This window comes from Falco cherrug, chromosome 2, assembly GCF_023634085.1.
Source record: "Falco cherrug isolate bFalChe1 chromosome 2, bFalChe1.pri, whole genome shotgun sequence".
In the NCBI taxonomy this organism is placed as follows: domain Eukaryota; kingdom Metazoa; phylum Chordata; class Aves; order Falconiformes; family Falconidae; genus Falco; species Falco cherrug.
The window spans coordinates 118,700,626-118,713,621 of record NC_073698.1 but is presented as its reverse complement, the minus strand read 5'-3'; positions in this window follow the sequence as shown (position 1 = coordinate 118,713,621).

The window sequence follows — 12,996 nt, the reverse complement described above, 5'->3', positions numbered from 1 at the left end:
AGCTTTGCTGCAGTTTGCTAGAGTGCTTTGCAGATGCAGAAGCGAGGGACAGAATTTTTCCTCTCTATTTATTTATTTATTTATTAATGGAATGAAATAGTCTTTCAAATCTAAAGAGACTGTTTTGTTTCCTGTCCTGACTAAAGGCAACCCTGCCCTGCACTCCCTTTAAAATATATTTATAATAACTACTGTACACGTTGCTCTGCATGTAGAAAACGACTAGTTAATAAACCATCGTGGTTAATTACCCATAACAGAAGATGTGCAAACAGTGGCCTGTAAGGTACATCCGTGGCTCATGTCTGGGCACAGCAATGGACTCAGTATGGACTCAGGTGATATGTATATATATAATATATATATAAAAGTATATATAAGAATATATATAAATAACTTTATAGTGTGTCCAAAACATTTTATCCAAACCCTTGATGGCTGCAATGCCTGTTTTTACATTATTGAGGTAAGACTGAAAAAAACTTGTGTTTTCTCCCTCCTATTCTTCTGTCAAAAGGACCCAAATAGTTGAGAGCAAGATCTGCGAATGGAATAGGACAAAGAAAACAAAAAGGAAAGTGATATCTTTTTATCCTACTATCGGCATTTGGTATTACATGCTGAGAGGCAATACACAAAAGTAAAACCAGCATGGAATTAAATTAAAAAAAAAAGATGTGGGAAAATCTTTTGACCTTTTGTAGTTCATATTCCTCCAGAGGATTTTCATCACCACTGTGCTATGCAGCACTGACTGTGCTGCAAAGTCGTCTCACACTGCCACGGCAACCGCAAAGATCATTCCTGACTGCTGTAGCTCTTGACAGATTTTAAGATATGAAAAAGTATCAGTAGGCACAACATTTATTCAAGTAGTGGTTTTTTTTCCCCCTGAGTACTGACAAAGAGTATTCCTCTGCGTTTCGGCCTGAAAAACTGACAAAAATACGTGCTGGAGACTTTACTCTCCACACAGAAACTGCACTCTGAGTAAGGCGGCACAGCCTTGGGACTTTTAGGAGAGGCATGTACGTGCTTAATCAGCACATGCAATTAAAATAAAGGCACGGGAAATCTGGTAGAGTTTAGAAAGTACAGATCACTGTTTGCAGACAGTTTTGCTGATGTATTACAGATTTCTTTTTTTCATTTTTAAAGTATTTTCATTGTCATGCAATAGGCCAGCACATCAGCATTCACTGTTAAGGGTAAACTGCTTGAACTCTAAGTGCTGAAAAATTGGATTCAGATTTGCCAGCAAAATTTGAAAAGAAACAAAGAAGCGATCGAAGTTCCAAAGCCATTTGAAGGTTTGATTTCATGAAAAGAAGCATTCCCTCTAGCTTAAGAAGTGGAGGTCACATATTCCGATTGTGAAAACAAGTAGGTTCCTCTCAGCCATTACACTTAGGTGGAAATTGAGATCTCAACCGATCTTCCAGTCTCATGAGATGGCATTTTAAGAAAGTCTCGGACCTGTTCCAGACTTCCCTTTTCTAGACAATACAATCTCCACTGAACTGGTAGAGGGTCCCAGGAAGATATGGGATGACAGAAAAAAATTCTCATTCCTTAAAAATCACACATTCAACGTGCAACAGCGAGCATGAAGCTTTTGCCAAATTCTTTTCCATAATGGGTACAAAAAGCGAAAAATATTCTTGAGTACTCCAGGTTCATTTACTTAATAAACCAGACCTCATCCTTGACAAGCACATCGCAGTGAAACATGTGAACTCTTCTTGACAGCAAGTGCAGTTTGCACAAGCCTGGAAAGCTGACCTTTAATAGAATAATATTGCTTCTCTCTCGGTGCCTAAAAACCACCGTGTTGATGAGATTTGCCTAATACACAAGATACACCTCATAGAGCAATTCCTCTAACTCTGAAGATTTACTCTAAGAACTACCCTGGCTTTACACTAATGAGTTTGAGACCAATTTCCCAGTCTGTTATCAAAGAAATTAGTCTACTCACAATGCCCCCAAAATTTCACAAAAAAAAAAACATTTCAGTGAACTAAATTCTTTCTGCATTTATCTTTTGATAGTCTTGATGGCCACCGTATTTTGCAACAATAGCTGAAAGCTAAAGCTCTGCTCAGGTTTTCTGAATTAGGCTTAACCTTTTTACCTACCTCACGTAATTTAAGGCGGTTCCCCAGAGTATTAAACGTACTTCAATTAATAAATTCAAAAATACAAATAAAAAAATTCTCTTTTCCTTGGAAAGCAGCATCCACAAAGAATAATTACACCTATCTAGTGGCACATCATCCTGGAACAGAGACGAATTTAATTAATATTTTTTTTTTACCTGGGTGTAGCATGATTCTGACTTCTTTAATTATTCAGGAGGAATCTCTGGTTGTTCTTACTTAGAAGTAAAAATAGTATTTACATTCTGGAGGTGAGCATTATGTGTGTGTGTAAAAGGAGTCAAGAGAAGTCTGTAAAGGAACAACAACTAACGAAAGCAAATAGAGAAAGGAGAGGACACCAGTGAAGTTCAGGAGGGTATGGAAGCCCTAGGTGAGCAAACTCTTTGCTGTCAGCTGGTGAATAACAGCATTTTCACAGCTGAGTTCTCCTCCTACGCCTTAAAGGTGACATTGGGGTATCTAAAAATAATAAAGGCCAGGACAACCGATAAACCTGCCCTGTGATACTGATATAGGTTTCAAATCCTTTGATCTAAAATGAAGCTCACCAGCAGAACCATAGCAGGCTGTTCAATTCTGTAGATCATTTCCAGAGAAAGTTTGAAAACCTGGAGTTTGTTCCTGTGACAGACGTCAGAGGATGTGAATGTGCACTTTGGACACCCAGCTGCTGGCATCTTCCAGTAACAGAAGCCCCCAGTAAACATGCATAGGTAATGAACATTCCTGAAGCTGCACAACAGCTTAGGACAAAATACAAAAAGGTACCTGAAAACAGATCGATGTGTCTCTTGGGTCCTTGATGGGGAAGCGATTGAACCTTTGCCTGAAAATACCTGCTTTGCCTTTCACCTTAAAGGCGTCTGGAAGCTCTTCCCTTTCTACATTGAATTAGCAATATGTAGAAGCTGGGGGAAAGCAGCTGTTTAGCAGGGCAGGGTGAGCTGCAGCTTCTCTGAACAGCCCTGTAGCCCCGTCCTCTGAGTGTGCCGTGCAGCTGCAAAGCTTTAGAAATAAGTGTGAGACACTTTTTCCACAGACAAAACATAGCAACTAAGCACATGTAACGTGTATAATCAGCCTGAATAGCTGTACGTACCAAGAGTGACTCCTAAAGCATACCAGTGTCTGTTGTAAACGACCATGGTGGGTTGACCGTGGCTGGCTGCTAGGTGCCCACCCGACCGCTCTCTTATTCTGCCTCCTCAGCAGGATGGGGGAGAAAATAAGATGAAAAAACTCAGGTTGAGATAGAGATGGGGAGATCACTTACCAATTACTGTCATGAGCAAAACACTTGACTTGGAGAAAATTACCTTCATTTAAATTAAATTAGAATTCAGTTAGTTCCCAATTAAAATAGAGTATCATGCTGAGAAAGACAGACAGGCAAATAAAGCCACCACATTCCCCACAGCCCCTCTTTTTTCCATGCTCAACTTCATCCTCTCATTCCTGACCCCCCTCCCTCCTCCCCCTGAGCAGCGAAGGGGATGGAGAATGGGGGCTGCCATCAGTCCACAGCAGCTCCTCCCTGCCTCTCCTTCCTCTGCATTCTTTTCCCCTTCTCAGGGTGGCCCCTTCCCACGGGCTGCAGTTCTTCAGGATAAACCTGCTCCAGCGTGGGCTCTCCATTGGACGCAGCTCCTTCAGGGCATGTCCAGCTGCTCCAGTGCGGTCTCCTCCAGGGGCTGCAGAGGAATCTCTGCTCAGACACCTGGAGAACATCCTCCTCTCCTCCTCCTGCTCTGACTTTGATGGCTGCAGGGCTGTGTCTCACACTCTTCCCCTCCTCACTGTGCAGTATTTTGTTCTTTCTTGCAGACACTTTTCCCAAGACACCATCATCTTGGCTGCGGGGCTCAGCTGTGCCCTGCGGCTGGGACTGGCTGTGTCCAGCACGGGGCAGCCCACCCGCCCGTGACAGAGGCTGCGCAGAGCCCCCAGCGCATCGACACCTGCACCCCCTGCACTGCTTCAAGCAAACTTCAGTGTGGCCGAGATGGAGACAAAAGCAGACACTGCCTGCACTGAAAAACGGGAGAGGGAAATCACTTCCCTTCCAAGCTCACTGGGAAAACTGCATCCATGCGCGCCTTGATACCAGTTCTGTAACGTCTTCATGTCTCTGTGTGTTGGTTGGTGTCACTGTGGTTTCCAATGAAATGGGAACGGTACCTGCATCTGTATGTCAGAAGCACTTAAGAAAGCAGGATATTTCCCCCTATTTAGAAAGCATCTTTTTATTGTTTTGTTTTGTTTGTTGGGTTGGTTTTTCTGTTTGTTTTTTTTTTTTTTTTTTTTTTTTAATTACACCTGTATGGACCTTTTCCAGTGGAAGATACTTTTATTCTAAGTGAATGTAATCAGGCAGCTGTAGGTTCCCATACTGTAAAAGCAGATGTTTACATCCTCCATGGGCATGCAGGTAACCTGCTGTCTTGATAGCTTACATCTGGCAAGAAACCACAGCAGAACTCCAAGAAGTTCAATGACAATCAAATCAAATACATGTCAGTGATGAAGATTTCTAAAGCACCAAGGCCAGGAAAGTCACCTCCTGGTCACTTGGGGCATTATTACAAAGGACCATGGCTGGAGGCGAAGCTCTCCCCCGGTACAGTGGAGGCAAATAAACTGTCTGTAACAAATGAAACTGTGCTTTTAAACACAGCAAGGCTTTAATTTCTTGTTGCTTGGTCAGAGCTTTTATGCAGAAAGATTAAAATCATACACAAGAAATGTGCTTACAAGACTTCAGTGCACACCATTCTGCTAGAAGAACTAGCAGAAAATTTACGTAGTGGGCAGTTTCCAATTTAGTACGCTTTTAAGTAGCAGAAAACTTCTCAGTTTTATGAAGATTAATTCTGTTTATTCAGCCAGCTGTATAAGATGATACTAAACCATCTGGCAGCCATAGTGTGTAATTTGGTGTTTAAAATTAAAGGACTGGACAGCAGGACAACCATTTATACTATCCAACGTGTCTTCACTCCGTGCCTGTGCTATCCGATGCCACCAATGTGTCATCCACATAGTGCCAGCAGCAGAACAGTGAGCTTGATTTTTTTTTTTTTTAATTTATTTTGATTTTACATCAGTGATGGAAAATGGCCATGTTTTGCAAACCACTTCCTTGTATTTCAGCTAGGAAGCTGAGCACAGAGAGGGATTTGTCTCAGAGCTGCAGCGAAACCATGCCGGGGTCAGCAGTGCCGACCTGACACCTGGCTTAGTCACTTGGCATCTGAGGGGTGAAGTCCCCTCCCGCTCCACTCGCTTTGTCCTTGGAAGGGATGCCCCAGGGCTGTCTGCTGCTGCGGGGATGTGACAGCTTCCATTGAGTGCCGTACAGTGTATTTACTTGTGTCACTGCGTGCGGTGGTTGTGAGTTCAGTAGAAGTAGGAAGAGAAAGGATGAAGGACGGTCGTCTTTCAGAGAAAGTATTCATGTTGCCTAGTCTGCATTGCCTAATAACTCTGCCTGAATTACTGAATGCCTGAAGATGGATGCAAATCCATCACGGATGCCATTTCAATAAACGAAGGGCAAGCCCAGTCACAGACAGAGGCCTAACTCACCTGGAAATTACTGCAGGCTCCTGCCAGACCCTACCTTACACATTCAACTACCGTGCCACTGCACTTAGAGAGTAAGGGAGGCTGGCTTCTGACAAGCTTAATTTTACCTGCAAAAAGTCTGAGTGTAAAGGCTGGCACTGGCGGCATTTCAGGTGCCGGTGCTCCTGGCCTTACGGCAGCCGTGCTTTCCCATAGGACGGTGTCGGCAGGCTGGGTCTAAGGCATTTCTCCCTATCAGCAAACAAGCCACCTTAGGGAACCGCTGGCAATTCTGGCAATTTTATTGGACAGCTGCTCTGTTTCAGGCCCATGATAACGATAAGGCTGCAGTATCACACTTATAAGACGCACGTGAAGAGAGCATTTAGTGCATGAACTGAGATCTGACAGTTCAGCCGCAGCGTGCTCCTGCTCATTTGCAAACTGCATCTGCCGCATCAAAGAATAAACAAACAAAACACAGCAGTTTTTCCTCTGTCAAAGTTATAAAAAGGTTTTGCAGTGATTTCAACACTTCCTCTAATTTAGGAATTATTTTTCTCCTCTCAGAAAATGACTTGGAGCAATTATATTAACATTCTTCATGATGTTGCTGGCCACAGCAACTACTCACTGGAACAGAAATGTCGTCATTTTGCCAACAAACGTCTTCATATCTCTTTTTCACTGCACAAGTTGATAATCTTTAAATAAGAAGCCTGGTTAAGTTTAGTCTGCTTAATCTTAGTTCCTGCCTATATTTTTTTCTTTCTTCTTTTAAGAAGACTCTGCTAAGATATGCTTTGTCCAGTGGCTGTTTAATGTAAGAGACTCCTGGCGAGCAGAAGCCTACTGTGGGACCAGATGCTCTTTATACCTGACCTAGAGTGTCTTGCTTTTAATGACCAGTGTTAAGAGGAGCATGGAATATGTCCCTAATTCTGTCATTTGCTCGGCACATCACTCCATTTTGTTTCAGGAGATAAATGGCCTGAAAACATCTAAAACTCTTTTTGCTTCAGTCTTCAGAACCTGACATAACACGTTGCTTTTTACCACAGAGCAGACAGTCTCAGAAGGCAAATCTGCAAGTGACTCGGTTTGGTGTTTTACTCCCTATGTGAAACACATAGTGCACGACGAGGCAAATTAAAAATGCAGTAAAAAATTAAAGAGTTGCAAAAAGAGTTTCAATAGCACTGCTACCACAATGCAACTAATTTAAATTCTAAAAGCAGCATTTCAAAGTTATACTCCCAACTCCCCATTCCTCCTCCAAGTCTGGTAGAAATACATTTGCCAAAAACTTACGTATTCAACTTATGCTGTTTCCTGACCACTGAGTTCAGCACTAAACCAAAGATTTCCTCCCTCATCCAAGGTCAAACTACTCGCAGCTTCACTTTTAATTCAATTCACTGTCCAGAGGAAGGAACAGTCTTTCACTCCCTGAAAAACAGCCCTGAGCACCCGCAGAGAGTGGGGCTATTCCTGGCTTCAGAGGGAGACATAAGAGGTAGTAAGAGAGGGAAAATCCTTATTTCACCCTGCTAAATCCACTGCTGCACTTGGTGATGTGACAGGAAAAGAGCCAAATACCTGCCACCTTCATCCTGCTGAAGTGCTGAAACCAGGATCAGAGTTATATAAATGTTGTACAATGGGAATTCAACTTGCCAAGGGAGGAATCTCCCCGTTCCCTTCCTTATTAAAATCACGGCTCATGCAGCTCAATAGCATTGCCCCAACGTGAACAAAAATCACGCAGAACCCAAGTCCTCCAGGTAGTAACTCTCACCCAAGCACAGTCTGACAAGAGCACGCTCCAGGAGATCTACGTGCACCTGAAACTCTCTGCTTAGGGTAAAAATGTCAGGGTACAAATCCTAGACCGGTGAAAACTCGATCAGATGTTTATCATGTTCTGGGTACTTTGCGCAGTGCTCAAACTTTTATATTTCTGCATAAGGCTCTGAAGCACAGACTTAAATTGGGTTCTGACCTGCCTGCCCACAGGATGAGCACAGCAGGACTGCTCAGATGTTCACCGTAGAAAAGCTTACCTTAAACGAGAGGGTGGCATTTCCACTGTCCTCCTCCACGCGCACAGGGAAGATCCCACGAATGCTGTCACTGCATCGGCTTCCCACCTAACAGTGCAGACTCCTTCAGCATGCTAAATAAGCAGAGAACAGAGTCAACTCAAAGCAAGCCAGAGGTACCACGCTGCCATGGGGAGTGTCAAACTAAAACCTGGAATCGGGGAGACCACACCATCCTTATTTTTGAGTCAAGGTGTGGAAGCGGGTGAAACCTCCACTGGACAGAAGGTGCTGGCTCCAGGGCTGCAGACTGGGAGCTCCAGTTTTCTCCAGCCCAGCTACACAACCCTAAAGTGCACTTGGTCCTGAAAGCAGGGAGTAAGGCGCTGTCGTGGTTTAACCCCGGCCGGTAACTGAGCCCCATGCAGCTCACTGCCCCTCACCCAGGGGGATGGGGAGGGGAGTCGGAAAGGAATGGGAAACTCGTGGGTTGAGATAAGAACAATTTGTAAGTAAAGTAAAAGCCGTCCATGTGAGCAAAGCAAACCAAGGGATTCATTCGCTGCTCCCCAAGGGCAGGCAGGGGCTCAGCCATCCCCGGGACAGCTGGGCTCCAGCACACGTTGCAGTTACTTGGGAAGACAAACACCGTAACGCTGAACGTCCCCTGCTTCCTCCTTCTTCCCCCAGCTTATATACTCAGCGTGACGCCATACGCTATGGAACATCCCTCTGGCTAGTTCAGGTCAGCTGTCCTGGCTGTGTCCTCTCCCAATTTCTTGTGCTCCCCCCAGCTCTCTCGCTGGCAGGGCCCAAGAAACTGAAGAGTCCTTGACTTGGTGTAAACATCACCCAGCAACAGCCAAAACCATCAGTGTGTTATCAGCGTCGTTCTCACCCCAAATCCAAACCACAGCACAGCACCAGATACTAGGGAGAAAATTAACTCTGTCCCAGCTGAAACCAGGACAGGGGCACCTGCGCCAGCCTCTTTGGTCAGGGAGCAGAAGAAGCGCATTTAGAGTCGTAAGAGCCAAGTGGAAGGAAAGGGCTGGCAGAAGGGCTTGCATGTGGTGCTAATGAGGTGCTTTGCAGTGCCTGGGTGGCATCTGCTTTGCATATGGGGCTGGTGACCCAGACTAGGCACCACCGAACCACTGCTGAAACTGGGGGTGCTCACAGCTGCAGCTCCCATCACGTGGTGAGGGGCCATGGGACACTGCCTGGGGCTTTGGATGGCCCCTCTTCAGTCTTCCTTCCCCACCTGCCTGCAGCACCGGTGAGTAAGAGAGCATCAGGGTGGCAGAGCTTTGGGGTTTCCACATGAGCTGTGGCTTTCCTTAGCCCACGGAGATGTCCCACTGCCTTAGTTGCTCTTTTTCTGCTGTTTCAGCCTGGTGCTGAGGGTGGAAGGTCCATCCAAGGCACAGCAGAGTGATGTCCAACCCAAAAGGAGAAAGAACTCTTTCCCATAAAATCTGATGGGGGATGTCAAGTTGAGCTGGTTTTGGGTGTTCCTCATCTGTCACCATCCCGATACTTTCCTTGCCCTTTCTCACTGGTCAGGGTATCTCAAACAAGCTCTTGAGCATGCCAGAGCTTTGCAGAGCCTTGCAGGTCAAGTAGGTCTGAGCCTTTCCAAATTGTGACAGTACTAATGCCTCTCAGGAAGAGTTTGGAAGAAGTGGAGTGAAAGCAGCTCAGGTATTAAACATCTGCTTTTGCTTTGGGAACAAGAGTATATGTTTCCTGGAAAAGCATGGTCTCCCTGACATCCGGAGTGCGATACGCACAAGTGTAAGCCAGGGAAATACTGCTAAACGTAAGTGTTTTGCCAGCTAGAGCTCAATAATACCAGACAGGGATGAACAGAAGGCAGCCTTCAACCTATTCTTTCATCCAACAGAAGGCAGGTACTTTTGTACTAGGAAGACAAGTCAATTAGAGTTGTAAATTTTACTAAAGAGCAAATAAGTGGTTGGTGGAGTGAAACCTTAGAACTTTATTAGCTTACACGTGCAAAACCAAACAAGTAAAAGGTGAATATGCACTTTTGTGAAGAAATAAAGAAGGTGGGAAATAAACTAAATCCCTTAAGAAACAGCTAGTGTTAGGTGTTTAGGATTTTTTTAAAAACTGTTGGATATTTTGTATGAATAAATGATCTTGTATTTTAGTACTGACAAGCCAATATTCTGACTGTTACCCTCTCCACAAACATTAAATTACTTTGGGAACTCTGCTAATAATAAAGCTTTATTCAGTGGGTTTCCTTTCACTGCATTTTAAGAGAAGTGCATGAGAAAATTCAAAGCAACAATTCCCAGTTTTGATACATACTGTTAAGTGCAGAAATGGATACTGCACACAGCAACAGTCCAAGATACCACATAAATATAAACGATCGAGGTACCACAGAAAACATATTTGTCCAGACACTGCCTTATTCTGCTGTAGCATTATTTTAATGCCTACATTAGTGTTCCTGAAGTACCTTTTCCATTTATCTTACTGCTGCACGGCAGCACTCTACATGTCTTTAAACTCATTCATCCAACAGAGCCAGGACAGTTGTCTGAATGCTACATTGCATTTAACCAGCCTGACAGGACTAGGGTCAGGCATCCAACAGCTCCAGCCTAGGGAGTCTTATTATAGCAAATTTATGAGAGCAGATGTTGCTCCAAGCCTTGCAACAGTGTTCTGTTTGGCACGCTGGAGATGAGCAGCTACAATGGTACATATATTTTCTCACAGCTGCATAAAGTAGTAATTATATTGGTCTAACTACATGCTAAAAATGTACAGCTGAAGCTAAGCTAGCATGATTAAGGGATCTGAGACCTTGGGCAAGTCCTTGACTGTGATACACTGGGTGAACAGCCGCCTCCTAGAGGAATTTGGAGAATTTAGGAACTTAGAGCAGTTTAGGGAATAGGTGTTTTATCGTTGCTTTTAAAGTCTTTCTGAAAATAATTGAGGCTGTGTTTTCATCAAGAATGTCAGATTTGTTGTATTAACCCTATATTTATCGAATAAAGTACCAGGAAATGAGGAAGAACAAAAATAAACATGAATTCTATAGCTATAATTTACATCTAGAGACATTTATTTACGGAAAAATGTTGCATTAAAATTAATTCCTCAAAAATGACTGGAATTATGATTTAAATCTTTAAAAGAATAAAGGAGAATTTCAGTGGGTATGGAAGGCAAAATTTCATACATAAGACTCAAAGTCACTCTCAAATCTAGGAAGAGGTTGCTAGCAAAGAACATTTTCTGTTACTTTTAGTAAAGGCAAGGCTGCTGGTCTGCTGCTGCAGTGTTATATGACACAGTTGACTCTGGGATGAGGAGGTGGGAGGCTGTCTCAGGAGGATGCTCCTGGTCATGTCATCCTCAGATAATACTCACACTCTGATACATATATTTTGTAAATTAAATATCATACTGAACACGGTCCCAATCTCCCAGTGTACCTGTTGATTGAAAACAGCCTCCAGTCTGAAACATTTCTTGAAACCAGGACGTTTTTAGCAGTCGCTTCACTGTATAAAATCAATGAAATAGTTTTAATGGCTATGCAGTCACCAAAAATAAAGCGTAAATACATGACACCAGACATCATTCTCCAGGGAAGGTCTCGTCACTGAAACCTGAGCAGGTCATTAGCCCCAGTATTTAACTCACTCTTTTATATAGAATGGTCTATGTTATGCTTTGCATTATGCTTTGTATCATTGGCTGCAGCTATTCCAGATGGCATGGTTACTCTTCTCACCTGTCTGGTTTAGAGGCAGCAAGCTACTTCCCTTTTCCTCCCCATCAAATACACGTTTACACATCATCACTTTCTCACTGCTCTCAAGTAAGCCTACAGACTTGGCCTTGAACATCAGTCAAATGATTTGAAAATGGTATCTTTAAACAACTTCTTAACACGTCTACCCTTAGTAAGGATGCACCTGCTTACTGGTTAAAATACCGTAGCAATCATTGTTTTCAAAGAGCGTACACGGAAGAATCATACTGCTCTGTGTTGAGTGGAAGCAGAACAAAAGGCTCCTCAGGGTGGCTTTTCTTCCAGGTAAATAATCTGTAATAGAGAGATGGCATTCAGATTAGTTAGCTGCAGTTCCACATGACATACTAGCAAAATAAGGTTTTAGTCCTGTTATACATAAATAGTTTAGTTTAAAACTATTCAAAAGCAATAAAATCTCATAAATGCAAATTAAAGCTCAGAGCAATTTTTTTCCTTGTCTTCCATAAAGCCTGTTCTTAACTTTCCTCCTGATAAAGTCAGTCCTCAATCTTGAAGCAAAGTTTATAAATGTCACAATAAAGTCAGCTTTTCTATGTGCTGCTCTACCTAACTTTGATCAAAGCACGGGTATAGCTAACAAGAGTCAGATGCTATTGTTCCATCAGGTGCAGCACATCCTACTTTACCTTTGCTTTCGTTTTCATCAGAATTATGTCCACCGATGTTAATGGGTTCAAACTGGCAGAGACGAGCTATAAATATTTCCCTGCTGGTTGTTTCCCATGTCAAACCAACACATTTTCAGACGCCAGCTCATCATTATTATGAAACAGATTATGAAACTGGATTCATCTTGAACCACGAATTTTTCTCACTTTTGCTCTTTCCATTCTCTCCCCCGTCTCCTGGGGGCTGGAGGTGGGTGGGAGTGTGAGCGAGCGGCTGGTGGGTGCTCAGCTGCTGGACACAATATAGAACAAACAAAAGTGTGTGGACACAAAGCGTTTTGCTACAGTTGGTGAAGAAGCTTAAGCTTTCCGCAGGCTCTTTGATTGATTTAATTATCTTAAATGTGTCTGTATCCTGACTGTTACTAAAGAACGTAGTAAGCAGATACGCAGACCTTTAAGAGAAGTGGTTGAGCTGATGCTAGTGGGAGAACACTGTTAGGAACGGCTGTTGAAAAGCTGAGTGAAAGAGCTTAAACCAAACAGCCCAAGGCAGCAGCAGGTCAGCCTCTCACCTCATTCTGCCCTGCTACATGCCAGGTCCCAAAGGAAGAAGTAGAAGCCAGACTGGTTTGGCCGGGAAGGCACTCAGCTGGGTGCAGGCTGGCTGTCGGAGACAGAAACCGAATCCGCTGTTGGACCAGAGGAGTAGATCTGTAAAAGCCTTCAATTCCCGTCAATTATATATAGCCCACACCCGCTTCAACAGCCCTGTTTACTGCCTGCTGAAA